The sequence below is a fragment of the Podarcis tiliguerta genome (genome assembly GCF_965153285.1).
Source record: "Podarcis tiliguerta genome assembly, chromosome: 1".
NCBI classification, from domain to species: Eukaryota; Metazoa; Chordata; class Lepidosauria; order Squamata; family Lacertidae; genus Podarcis; species Podarcis tiliguerta.
Window position 1 is genome coordinate 98,201,353 of NC_139534.1, and position 12,904 is coordinate 98,214,256.

The following is a 12,904-nucleotide window of genomic DNA, read 5'->3' on the forward strand; positions in this document are numbered from 1 at the left end:
TAGACAGAACAACAAACTGATTCTGCATTGAAGGAGGAACAAACTGAGGAGTATTCAGCTGGTTGTTCCAGTATATAAATTAGGTAATAGCCAGGGCTTTTTGTCAGCCAGAACTCACCAGAACTCAATTCTGACACCTCTCAGGTGGGTGCCATTGCCATTATAAGAGAACAAGGGAGGCATTCATGATGAGCACCTCTTGCACCTCTTTTTCTAGAAAAACAGCACAGGTAATAGCATATAGTAAGACCATGGCTTGATACCTACATATTTTCCAGAAGCACTGCTGCTTGTGCCACATCTTATATTCATGTATTTGATTTCATTGCACACCAACTTACAATAGACCTTCCAGCTAATGTTTCTTGTGCTTTCATTATTAGAGGATATAATCTAGATAGAAAGCCTTAAGTTCAAACACTTCAAACCTCTTCTCTTTTCGCCTTGATACTTAATCAAACTAAGGAAACTAGATGGCTCTGTCATGAATGCTATTAATTACTCCACTTTCATGTAGGTACTTATAAAACGATTGTATTACACTAACTTCACAGGGACAGATATGCCAAGGAACCTATAATTCCTTTGGTCACTTTTTGATTTATCTTAAGTGTTAGATTTTTCTTATAGAAAATATCATTGTCACAACAATCTTGAGAAAAAAAATCTGTATATAATAGTTCCTTTCTATAATAGGTAGTAATTTTAGCTATTCATGGCCGTAATTGTTGAAAGAGAGGAAAACAAGTGTTCTTGTAAGATTACTGTTCTCCAGGGAATGCAGTCTCCAGCAAGACGAAACAAGAGCTGCAGTGCCTATCCAAAGTCTTTATCCACAATTTATGAGAAGAGGTAGAAGAAGGCTATAGCCATGGCTGGGCGCAAAATTCAAACTCTGAACACTAATGGTCAAAGATGTGCAATATTTTAATAAACATTCACGTGTACTTTAGATACCTTGTATCTAAAGTACGTGTATTTTAGATACCTTCTTGTCACAAATATATACGGAAACTATGACAATGTCATGGAAACTCTGACAATGTCAGAGTAACCCTATATAAAATGATTTCATTGATAGCTATGCTATATTAAAAAGCAAGAACACCAATTGAAAATATAAATGCTGCTTGTTGAAGAACTACACATAGTAGTATGAATTAAATTTCAGTTGGTGATACTTCTACTGGTGAAAGAGTTAGCAAATCAAAAGCTTGCACTGAACAGCAAGAATTAGCCTAAAAAAACACCAACCACATATATATTTAGCATGTCAACATTCTCAATACCGACTAGCTTGAGTAGGTTCTTTTTCTGCAGTTGCTGACATATTTTCACAAAATAATAAAGCAAGAACATTTAAAAAATCATTTGTAAATGTAGTCAGGAAAATTGCCATATATTCCCTCTATTTTTGTCTGTCATTAAAAATATGTACAACTTCTTTCATCATCAAAATGAAATGAAATCTTAATGACAGCAGAGCAGACACAACAACACTTGAGTAAAGCATATATCATGGATACATCAAGCTTGGATACATCAAGAAATACTTATCAAAATAATTGGGATAAATAATTAATACAAAACATCCAAGGTGTATTGAAATGGATTTGGCAACATATTCCTCAACAATGCATACAAATTTAGAAGGAATGTTTTATGAACTAATATTCCATTCACCAGCACAGCTGAGATGTTTATATATTGACACAGCGATTATTTGTTGGAGATGTGGATCATGGAATGCAGATATGCTTCACATTTTTTGGGTCATGTTTTAAAAGAATGTTAGTTTAGAATACTATAATTAATGAAATTAAACTCATAAGAGGTTATGATCTACTGATAAAACTATTAGTAATATCACATGTTAAGGAACTGGTGATTAATGGTTGCTCACACAGCAATTTTGGAAAGTTGTTTTTTTGCCTGCCATCTGTTCGCTATGAATTAGAACACCCAATATATCTTAACCCAATTTTGTGTGATGGATCTTGAGATTGAAGAGCACAGTCTGGTCTATGTTCCAATACCATCAAATGCCGCTTTGAATCAAGTTGTAGACCGAACCTCTCAAAACTGCACTGATTTGGACACCTCTGAAGGTATCGTAACTGTCAAGCCAACACAGGAGAAATCCTCTTCAGAGGTGGATGTGTTATTCCCGAAAGCACACATTATACAGGAGAAGGCTGTGTCAATGAACAGTAAAACAGAGCAGAGGTATCCAGGGTCTTCAGGGATCATGACACCCCACTCTTCTCCGTAAGACACAGAGGCACCTGCACAGGGCCCAGGGGAGTGGCAGTGTCTAAAGGTGCAGTCTCCTCATGAGCAGGTGAGATTCCTCAGACAATCCAAATGGCCTGCAGCTGGGCTCTGAATGGGGCTCTTAAGGCTCAATGTTAAAAGCCTTCAGTTCCTGATAAGTCTTCTGATATGCCTTAGCTAGCAAATGGGATCAAACCTAGGACTGCTTCCAGACCTGACCTCTTGTGTTGTCTGTATGTTTTGTCCTTGGACTGTGATTATATCTTTCTTTTTGGATTGCCCCTGTGAATGGACTTGGCACTACTGAATTTGGTGTCAGCTGAAGCAGGAGAATCATCAAATTTTGCATGATGGTTCCTGAGATTGAGAACCATCTGTCTGGCAATAGCATCCAGCTACAGCCAACCAAGATTATGGAGTGAAACTTTTAAAACTGACTGATTTTAACCAAATTTGGCAGGATTGTATATTATTGTTTATCCAGCAACATTAGAATTTTTTTAAAAAAATAAAGGAACAAAAAAATATATTTTGCATTTATAAATCTCAGGATTTTGGTGTTCCTTAGAAATCCTGAGCAATGCGTGGTACTCTATAGTACAATGGAGGAAAATATTTATTCCTATGCTAGAAGACCGGATAGTAAGACTGTGGGAATTAGCTCATAAGGTAAATTTGATTAATATTGTGAGGCAAGGTAGGCAACTTGACAATTAAAATAGAATAGGCTTATTGCGTACTGGAATAATTAGATAAAATTATTCAGCCATATAGATCACTGGAAATAATTTAGAAGATGACAAGGATATGTTTATATATTTTTGTAATAAAATTTGTATATAATAGAGTTCTGCACTGGATGCAGTTAAAATAAGAAATGACCCAGATTTACAAATAGGGGAATCTGTGCACAGCCCTAATACAGCTCAAAGATTAGCAGGTGGGGCTGGCCTGGGAGAGGGAATTATCTGTGGCAGCCTCTAAGTTATGGAAGACATGCATCTTTATGCTGGCTTTTGTTAGTTGAGGTGAATAAAGTGACTCACCCTATTTCTGTGATTGTAAGTTGTTTTAAATATTGTGTATCAATGTTGTAACCCACCCTGGGATCTTAAGGAGAAGGGCAGGTTATTGTTAATACTAATACTAATAATACTAATACTAATAAATTAATGGCAATGTTTCAACAAACTATAGATTAAACCAGGCTTCCTCAACCTTGGCCCTCTGGATGTTTTTGGGACTACAACTCCCATGATCCCTAGCTAGCAGGACCAGTGGTCAGGGATGATGGGAATTGTAGTCTGAAAACATTCAGAGGGCCAAGGTTGAGGAAGCCTGGAATAAACAAAAACTTCCCCTCTCACCTTTTGGTTAATCTGTAATTTGTTGAGACACTGTTCTTATACAAAAACTGTAATATTTGTTCTATTTCATTTTTTTTTAATCTAAAAAAATACTGTGACTGTTAAATAACTGTTTATGATATAATGAAAATATCAGAGATGGTGGAAGAAGAAAATAGTGTAACTGCTCTTTAAAATGACATGAATCAATAAAAGCATATGTACACTCTTTCTGAAAGATAAATTCAAAGATAAAAATGATCTTTTTTAAAAATGATCAAATTGCATCCTCATACACAAACAGCTAATCTCAAGAAGTTCCTATACCCAAAGAAAAGACTCAAAACTATGTGTGACTCAAAGGAAGCCAGCAGATTGAGATTAGAATCTAAAATAACATGAAAACGTCATACAGTTGATGAAAGACCCTCTCTCTCATATATATGTTGCATTTTATATTATATAATAATATAATAGACTTCTTACCCATAATACATTTTAAATGAAAGAAAGCTGTTACTGCAATATACATTTATGACATTACAAAGTGTAAAATATGCATTGTGCAATAAATGCTTGTCTATCCCTACTTGGCAACAATTTTTTAACAGGTCTCTATTTTTGTTTTTTTATTTTCTGAATTAGTATACCGCTCATCATCCGTAGATCTCAGGGTAGTTCACAAGCTCATACAAGATAAAAACACTTATATGTAAGCTGAGACATAGGAAAACTGTTGCCAATACTTAATAAATTTAGGAAAGAAAAACATGTGTATATAACACACACACACACACACACACACACACACACACATGGCCTACCTAAAAAACTAAGACATTAGCAGTTCATCAAAACTTTGAACTGATGCCTGCTGCAGCTCCAGCTGCTGCCTCACTGAGGAGTCTTCAACACACCCTAAAACAAACTAATGTCAACTGATGAGTTCAATTCACATTTACATTCAAAACCCTAGAAAACTGGATGGTCACAAAGCTGTACAAATGAACTGATCCCATTAGAGAGCACTGAATCTGATTCCTTCCAAATATTTGGGGAAATGGATCTGCAAGGGTGAATGCCAGCAAGAACTATATCTATAGTTGGTAAAAACATCCAAAAGATAGTATATTTCTAAGAAAATGAAGTAGATGCTGGATGTATTATGGAGACAGTCATAAAGATGTTGAGTGGCAGAATGTTGCCTTAAAAGAATTAAGTTTCAAGGGAAACAAGCTTGGCAGATCATCAAATCCCATAGCTTGGAGCCTGCTCTTCATTTCAATAGAGGGCATAGGCTCATCTTGACAAATAAGCCCTGTGGCCATTAGCTCTTAGCTTTTGCTTGCTTGGCAGCTAGAAAATGGAAGGGTGGTGCCACACTAGGTGTTTTGTGTGAAATTGCCATGCTTTTTACGGAGCTTTCACATAAGGCCATCAACCAACCATGGTGATCGTATTACAGCACACATTTAGTATAATCTTTGGGGTGGGAGCCATTGTATTACTCAAATCTTAATCAATGTTTTGTTAGTGCTAAAATGCTTTTTCAGCTACATTAAAAAGAAACCTTTCCAATCATCACCATATTAGCAAGGTGGTTGAGAAAGTGCTTAGAAGGATTGTAAAAAGATCTGTTATAAAAATGCATTCTAACAGTATAACACTCTTCAGCAAAGTGGTATGTAAATTTTTAAAAAGCCGTGAGCTTCTGTCTGGGAACCTGCAAATTTGTGCTAAGCCAATATTTTGGTTTAGTGGTACACGTAAACTGAGCCAGTGTTTCATGCTCTGAACTGAAGAGTGGCTGCTTCTCACTTGACAGATCATGTTGGCTGGAGTGAAAGAAACCTGTTAATGACCAAAACATGTTCTTGTGACATCTAATCATCATTGCTTTGTAAGAAGATCTTACTTAGAACAAAGCTATCATTCATGTGTGGGAGTGTACGTAGTCACTAAAAAAAGATTTATTTTCTTCAAATTCATAAATGAGTGCTTGCTGCTTAAAAAAGTTTTTTTTGTTATATGAATGGAAATTCTGTTTTATCTGTATGATGTGCTGTACTTCATAAATATCATAGTTTTAGGCATATTAAAGAAAGCTGGAAGCAATTCAGTAAGTGTGAATTACTATATACAGAAAAAAACTTTTAAAAAATTAGTCTTTTGCATTAGGCAAATGGTTGCATTTAAAAATTATTAGACTTCTCGTAATGAGATGTACAAAGTGATTAGAAATCATAAGATTAATTCACTTTAAAGAATTTCCATTTATTAACACTGAAGTATTCATACTATCAGTGCAGCTTTCCAGTAATTATTAGCTGCCTTCAAGCAAGGCTACAGTAAAGAACTTATCAGCATTTTCTATGATCTCATTTTTGAAGCTACAAAAACTTGGTAGCAGAATATTCTTTGCTAAATATTCTCGCTGCTGAACTATTTTTTTCCCTTTTGTTGTTCTCCAGACTTTAGTTCTTGCTGCACAAGAAAAGGGTTTGTATATTCAGAAAGGTTTTTGTTTGAAGGTGACTCTGAAACTACAACCAATCTAGAATGTGACAGCTAGATTGGTGACTGGGAGTGGCCTCTGGGACCATATAACACTGGTCATAAAGGATCTACACTGGCTCCTACTATGTTTCTGAAGACATGTGTTGGCGCTGACCTTTAAAGCCCTAAATGATCTTGGCCCAGTATACCTGAAGGAGCGTCTCCACCTCCATTATTCGGCCCGGACACTGAGGTCCAGCTCCGAGTGTCTTCTGGCGGTTCCCTCACTGTGAGAAGTGAAGCTACAGGGAACCAGGCAGAGGGCCTTCTTGACAGTGATGCCCACCCTGTGGAACGCCCTCCCATCAGATGTCAAGGAGATAAATAACTATGCAACTTTTAAATGACATTTGTAGGCAGCCCTGCATAGGAAACATTTTAATGTTTGGTGGTTTTGTTATTTATTATTATTTGTTGGAAACTGCCAAGAGTGGCTGGGGCAACCCAGTCAGATGGGCAGGGTACAGATAATAAATTTATTGTTGTTATTATTAGTTTCCCACCTACAATATAATATTGATAGTAAAACACAGTATTTTAAAATTAGGCACCAGATACTATTTCAAAAACCACTTTAGTATGTAAGCCTGGGGTCGCTAACCTCTGCCTCTTCAGATGTTGTTAGGCTGAACCTTAGCCAGCATGGCCAATGGTCAGGGATGGCAGGAGTTGCTATACGGGTTAGTCATCCCTTACTTAAGAGCTGGAAACTTCATGTCATCCCCTCTTGTCTCACAGCTACAGGTACACTATACCTTACTTTCAACAAGAGAATTTGTGATAACTGATCAGTGGCTGTAGTTTACTGAGCTTTCTAACAGACCATCTTTCTGGGGTGATTTCAGATGGTGGCTAACATTATGTCTGAATCTACCTCAAGTAAATCTCAAAATGGAAAACTAAAAGAGCAGTAGTCAAATAATACATTATTCATGCCCTGGAGAACTAATGCATATTTGGTACATAATAGTACAATCACTTGTAGTAGTTTATGAACATAGCTGTTACAATATAATGTAATTAACAAAAAAAATAGGGCACTTTTTATCACCTCACAGAACAGCCATTTTAGCTAGCATAAGTTACAGACAATCTATGAGCTGTAAACTTCTTTACTGTCCTTTTTCTGGTAGTGATGAATGACTGATCAAATACTGTGTGTGAAGTTAGTTCACAATCCAGACTCATGAATTATTAAACTGGTTAAATTCTTAAACTGTGATAACTCCTCTCCCAACTATCACTTTTCTATCACTTTCCAACATACTATTCTAGGCAGTTGGAACAAAACAGAAGACTTTGTCAGATTCAGGATTTAGTTCAGCTGAGACTGCTTTCATACTAGTTTTTAAAAGCTTGGAATGGGGTGGGCTAAGATTCATGCCCTGTGTCCTTCCAGGCCTGAAAAGTCATTTAGAGATTTTGACTGATGCCTGACATGGAACTTTCAGTAGGATTCTATCTCCCCAAAGCCTTGCATGCTCTGCCCCTATGCCTGCGATACTATTGAAAGAAATGAAAGCAACCACTGTTCCTTCCACAAGAAAACCTAGAGGCTAAATGAAATGGAATCGAGATATTTTGGATCTCTGGGCATGAATGTAATCACTACATTCCAGGCAGAGAATAGTACCATGATGCTTTTAGATAAATGGGCAATTTTCAGAAGTGTTTTAAATTCTTCTGCACTGGTTTTGAGATAGTCAATCTGAACTATTACATTTGCAAATGTGTATTTACTGCTTTTTCTCTACTCTGAAACTAATATATATAGTTAGTGTTGAATTTCTAAGGCTGCTTTCATATTTGCACTACAGTAAAAACTGTTAAGGCAAAAAGGTCTGTCTTGAGATATTATACTCCCTATATCAGCTCAGAACCAAGAGTCCCAATTTCTATCTTATAAATATCACGACTGTAAAACAAACCTGGAATGTTAAGTAAATTTGCTAATGGCTTTTGAACTATTGAAAATGATAAGCAGCTACAGGGGAGGGGGAGATAATGAAATGCTGCCTAACAGACATTAGGGCAATCCCCTCCTGAACCACACACAAATATGAAGTTACCTCTTATACAAGGTTGCTGCTATCTTATGTCAAGGAATTATGACATGATGTATTTCAAATATTCTTGTTATGCTATTCTTAATAATAGGAGAAGTGCAAGCACGCCTTCCTTGGGTGGCTGCGAAAAACCTGGAAAATTAAGAGCCCTGCAAAATCAGTTCAAATGTCTGTCTAATCTATCATCCTGTGTCCCACAGTGTCCGGATGCCCCTGAGAAGCCTGTAAGCCGGACATGAGGGCAATGGTCTACTTCCATTGCTGTTTCTTAGCAACTGATATTCAGATGCATCCTTCCTCTAATCTGGAAATTGGCATATAACCATCACGATTGACAACCTTATCGTTCATGGATTTGTCAAATCTGCTTTTAAAACCACCTAAACTGGTGTTCTTCTTGTGATAGCACCTTCCATAAGTTAAAAATGTGGTACGTGAAGAACGTTTTGTAGTTCCAACTTCATAGGTTCTAGTATTATGAAAGAGGAAGAAAAACATAAATTGACCCACTTTCTACACACCGTGAATAATTTTTCTAAATTTAAACACCCACAAATATTATAACTTTTGCAGTCTATAGAACACACAGGCCAAATTCAAATTTCAAACTCTTAATTCCAATCAGTCTCTTTTGTGAAGAGAAATTGTTATAAAGGGCAGCTGATATTGTATCCCTCCATAATTAACACAAATAACAGTTACAAATCTGATGATGATCTTGTGTAGCTATTTTTCTTCATAGTCTGAAATGTTAGAGATTATTGCACAAAATAAGGATACTAGCAGTCATTTATATTTAATTTTTTATTTTTATAAGAACATTTATAAACCGTCAACTCATTAAAAAAAAGCCATGGTGGTGTACAATAAAATTATTAAAACATCAGGAAATGCAGAACAAATAACCAACACTGAATTAAATTAATTTTCTAAAAATGTTTGGCGAAACAAAAACATTTTCAGCCAGTGATGAAATATCAAAATTGTAGGTGCCGGTCTGATTTCACTATGAACAAAGTTCCAAAGTATTGGTGCCACTACGTTAAAAGCCGTAGCTCTTGTAAAATCTAAACAAATGTTAGATAACCGGGTGACAATTAGGAGGGCCTCTTCAGATGATTGTAGTGATCTGGACTATGTGTAAGGGACAAAGCAGTCCTTTAGTCTTTTAGGGCTTTAGATACTAACAGTAATACCTTGAACTCAGTTTTGTAATGTACTGGTAGCCACTGAAGAGCTTTCAGCACCAATGTAATATGCTGACGTGGAGCTGTTCTGACAAAACCAGGTTTCAGTATTCTACACTAGCCAGAATTTTGAAACCAACCTCAATGCCCTATGTAGAACACATCACAATAGTCTTGTCTAGAGGTTTACCATAGTGGCTATGCTGCCCCTGGCCATGGAAAAGCCATAGCTGGCCAACCAGCTGAAGAAACAAAAAAGCACTCTGATGGCAAACATGTCTCCAGGGACAGTGCTGAATCTAAGGGTACTTCCAAGCTATGCACCTGTTCCTTCATGGAGAGTAAAGCCCTGTCAAGAATAGGCAACCTGCCAATTTCTTGAACTTGGAAACTGATTACCTATGGGGTCTTCCATTTTACCAGGATTCAACTTCAGTTTACTGGCCAGTATCTAGCCCATCACTGACTCCAGATGATGGCCTATAACATGCATGGCCTTGCCAGATTCAGATGTTACAGAGAAGTACAGCTGGGTATCATCAGCATACTGGTGACACCTTACTCCAAAACACCTAATGACTGCTCCCAACAGCTTCAAATAGATATTTAAAAGCTACCCTGAGGGACACCACAGTGCAAACACTAGGGGACCAACAGGCAGCCACTCAAAATCACTCTTTGTGAATGGTTCTGTAGGCAGGAAGAGAATCACTGAAACATAGTGTCACCAATTCCCATCCCATAGAGCCACTCCAAGATACCATGGTCAATGATATCAAATGTAAAAGCAACAGGGTGATATTACCTACCCCCGTCCCTCTTTGAATATACAGTAGGTCATCTAGCAGGACATCCAAGGATGATTCAGCCCTGAAACTAGATCTGAATCCAAATTGAAATAGGTCAAGATAATTGTTCCCAACCAAAGAATGAGTACTTTTGCTGGTATTACTCTCTCGATAACCCTACCCAAAAAAGGAGTATTGGCAAAATGGCCAATAACTAATCTAGGTGATCAGACCTAATGCAACTATTTAAAAGTCAAACTTTATTAATAGAGGTAGAATTAACAGAATTAGTAGCATGTAACTAAAATGCAAGACCCAGTAAGATGGTTTCAATTTTTTAATACAGATTTATAAATCATATTATTCAAATAATTTAGAGAAAGACAGCTGCTTAATATTAATTTGCCTAACATTTTGAAACAATATATTTAAATTGGAACTAAGATGATCATTTATATAAATAAAAATTGTGCTCTTAACCTTCAGTAAGTACATGAGACCAAATGTACCTTGACAGTGCTGTGGAAAAATTAATAAAACTTTGTTTTAATATTCTGATACTCTATGCTTCAGGTATTCTTCACTTATCATGGAGTATGAATTGCCATGCGATGTTTCAGGGACTTGCCTCTTAAATCTAATCCAGAGGGTGGGAAACCTATGTTTTTATTCTTAAAACTTTTGGGGTCAATAGGGTACTGTAGTGGTTCTAGGGGTTGCTCGTGCGTAAGCCAGTGCGAACACCTGGCTGGGTTGCCTGAGTGAAACTTTTCTGTCCGAACAGCCACTCACCCGTGGCTGTCTCAATCGCTGGCAGAATCCGTCAGTGGGCGTTTCTTAAACTTCTTCCAGCAAAGAAGCTCTTTGACGCCTAGTCTCCTCCTACTCTCTCTGCGCGAAAGCCTTCTGCGCAAGGAGGGTGTAGGCAGCGGAGGACCTCTACTCTCCCCGCTGGTCCCCGGCAAGGAGTCATGGGACCGCCTCACCGCTTCCCCCATCTGCCGCCCTTCTCCACTGGTGCTACGCTGATTCTCTTCCCCAGAAGATGGGCTGCCTCTCCCAATCCCGGGACGCTCTATGGAATCCCTCTGGATTTTGCTCTCTCCCTCCGGCACTAATGGCAGTTCCCTGACAGGTACCTATAGGTGTTACCCTATCGAGTAATACCTACTGTTGTAAGCTGTTAGGAATCAAAGTGATTTCACTTAATACTGCTATTTAGATATTGTTCATGTTGCTAAAATTCTTATGGAGCAATTCAAACTCCTCCTGGGCTGGTGGGACTTTAAAGCACCAAGGCTACTGCTACATGGACAGCACTACCATGTATAGTGGCTGGAGCTTAAGGTGGGAGGACAGACAGTGATCTGGTCTCAACAGATTCTGGGCCAGCTCAAACCCCTCCTTCAGCACAGGAGGAACACCTCTGCCAAATGCAACCCCAGTCTGTTGCAAAGGAGGTTTGGATTGCTCTGCATGACCAGAACCTATTCTTTCAATTTCTTGAGAGAAAAGAACATAAATATGATCTTGCGCCTATTTTCGTAACAGTTTCAAGAGAATCCTTAATCTAACTAAGAACAGGTTTAGGGGTCAGTAGTACAGGTATACAAGCTCTTTTTGCACAAACTTGATATTTAAAAAAACTTTTTTTTCTAGTTGGAACCTTCCTTTACACCCAGAAAAACTGCTTTTTCATCCTAGTTTTTTTTGCAGTTTATGTTGAACAATACTTGCTGATTTTGCTTTTGGGTTATTTTGACCACAACTGAATCTGTAAATGTTTCCAAGCAACCTACACCCTCACCTTGGCAGGTGTCCCTTCAACCAGGCCTGTGACTGATTAGCATTATATGGCCTTTTTGTTTTATTATGTATTTGTGTTCTCATTCTATATTTATGTTTATTCTATATTTATGTTATGAACCATCCTGTGATCTTTGGATGAAGGGTGGTATACAAATTTAATCAATCAATCAATTAATGAAATTTAGGTGGTCCTCTTTAGGCTACAGGAAGGTATCAACAACACATTTTCCAAAGGGTTGCTTTCATGAGCCTTCAGCTTACCTTTTGGTGCCAGGCTTTACTTCCCCATGCTTTTTAATGAATTAATAGTTTTTCAAAACATCTTGCTGTCACTTTATTTGTAGTTATTTCTTGATTTTGTAAATGGCCCTGTAAGTTGCCATGGTACCAAAATATTCTAAATAAATAGGTATCTGTGAGCTTGATTAGACTATTATTGTAAATCTTGTAGGTCTTGCATACTTTATATTGTGGACTAAGATCCTGAACACTCTTTGTAACTACAGTTTTAGTGAAAAGGGGATGTTCTTGGAAAATGTATAATTTATCTCCTTGAACGTAGTGTGATGCTTAATACTATTCCACAGTCTTTCTCAGGGTACGTTTGATCCCCAAACTGGATTGGTAATATATGTTTTTCTATCAACCAAGGGTTAAAGATTAAAATGATTATTATTTTTTGTGAAGCAGGCAGTTTATATATGAACATTTTAACTTTATACATATCTGGAAGCTTTTGAAATAGAGAGATATAACAGTTTTCCCACACTCTCTTAAGTTCTTACCAGTTTCTGCTTTGACCTTTGAGCAAAGCACAAAAAACATTATTTGAGCAAAGCACAAAAAGAACAGAGATATATTTTAAATATTTTCATTTA

The 12,904-nt window shown here is 37.2% G+C and overlaps 1 protein-coding gene and 1 long non-coding RNA gene across 6 annotated transcripts in view; both read right to left on the reverse strand.

The window, feature by feature from the left end:
- NOVA1 (NOVA alternative splicing regulator 1) overlaps positions 1–12,904 on the reverse strand; it is a 145,475-nt gene that overhangs the window by 30,197 nt on the left and 102,374 nt on the right. The gene's annotated exons all lie outside the window — the stretch shown is intronic.
- LOC310683797 lies at positions 9,032–10,915 on the reverse strand. The gene is made up of 2 exons (XR_014514540.1): positions 10,181–10,915; positions 9,032–10,071 (listed from the first exon to the last, which is right to left on the reverse strand). It is a non-coding gene; the product is annotated as an uncharacterized lncRNA (long non-coding RNA).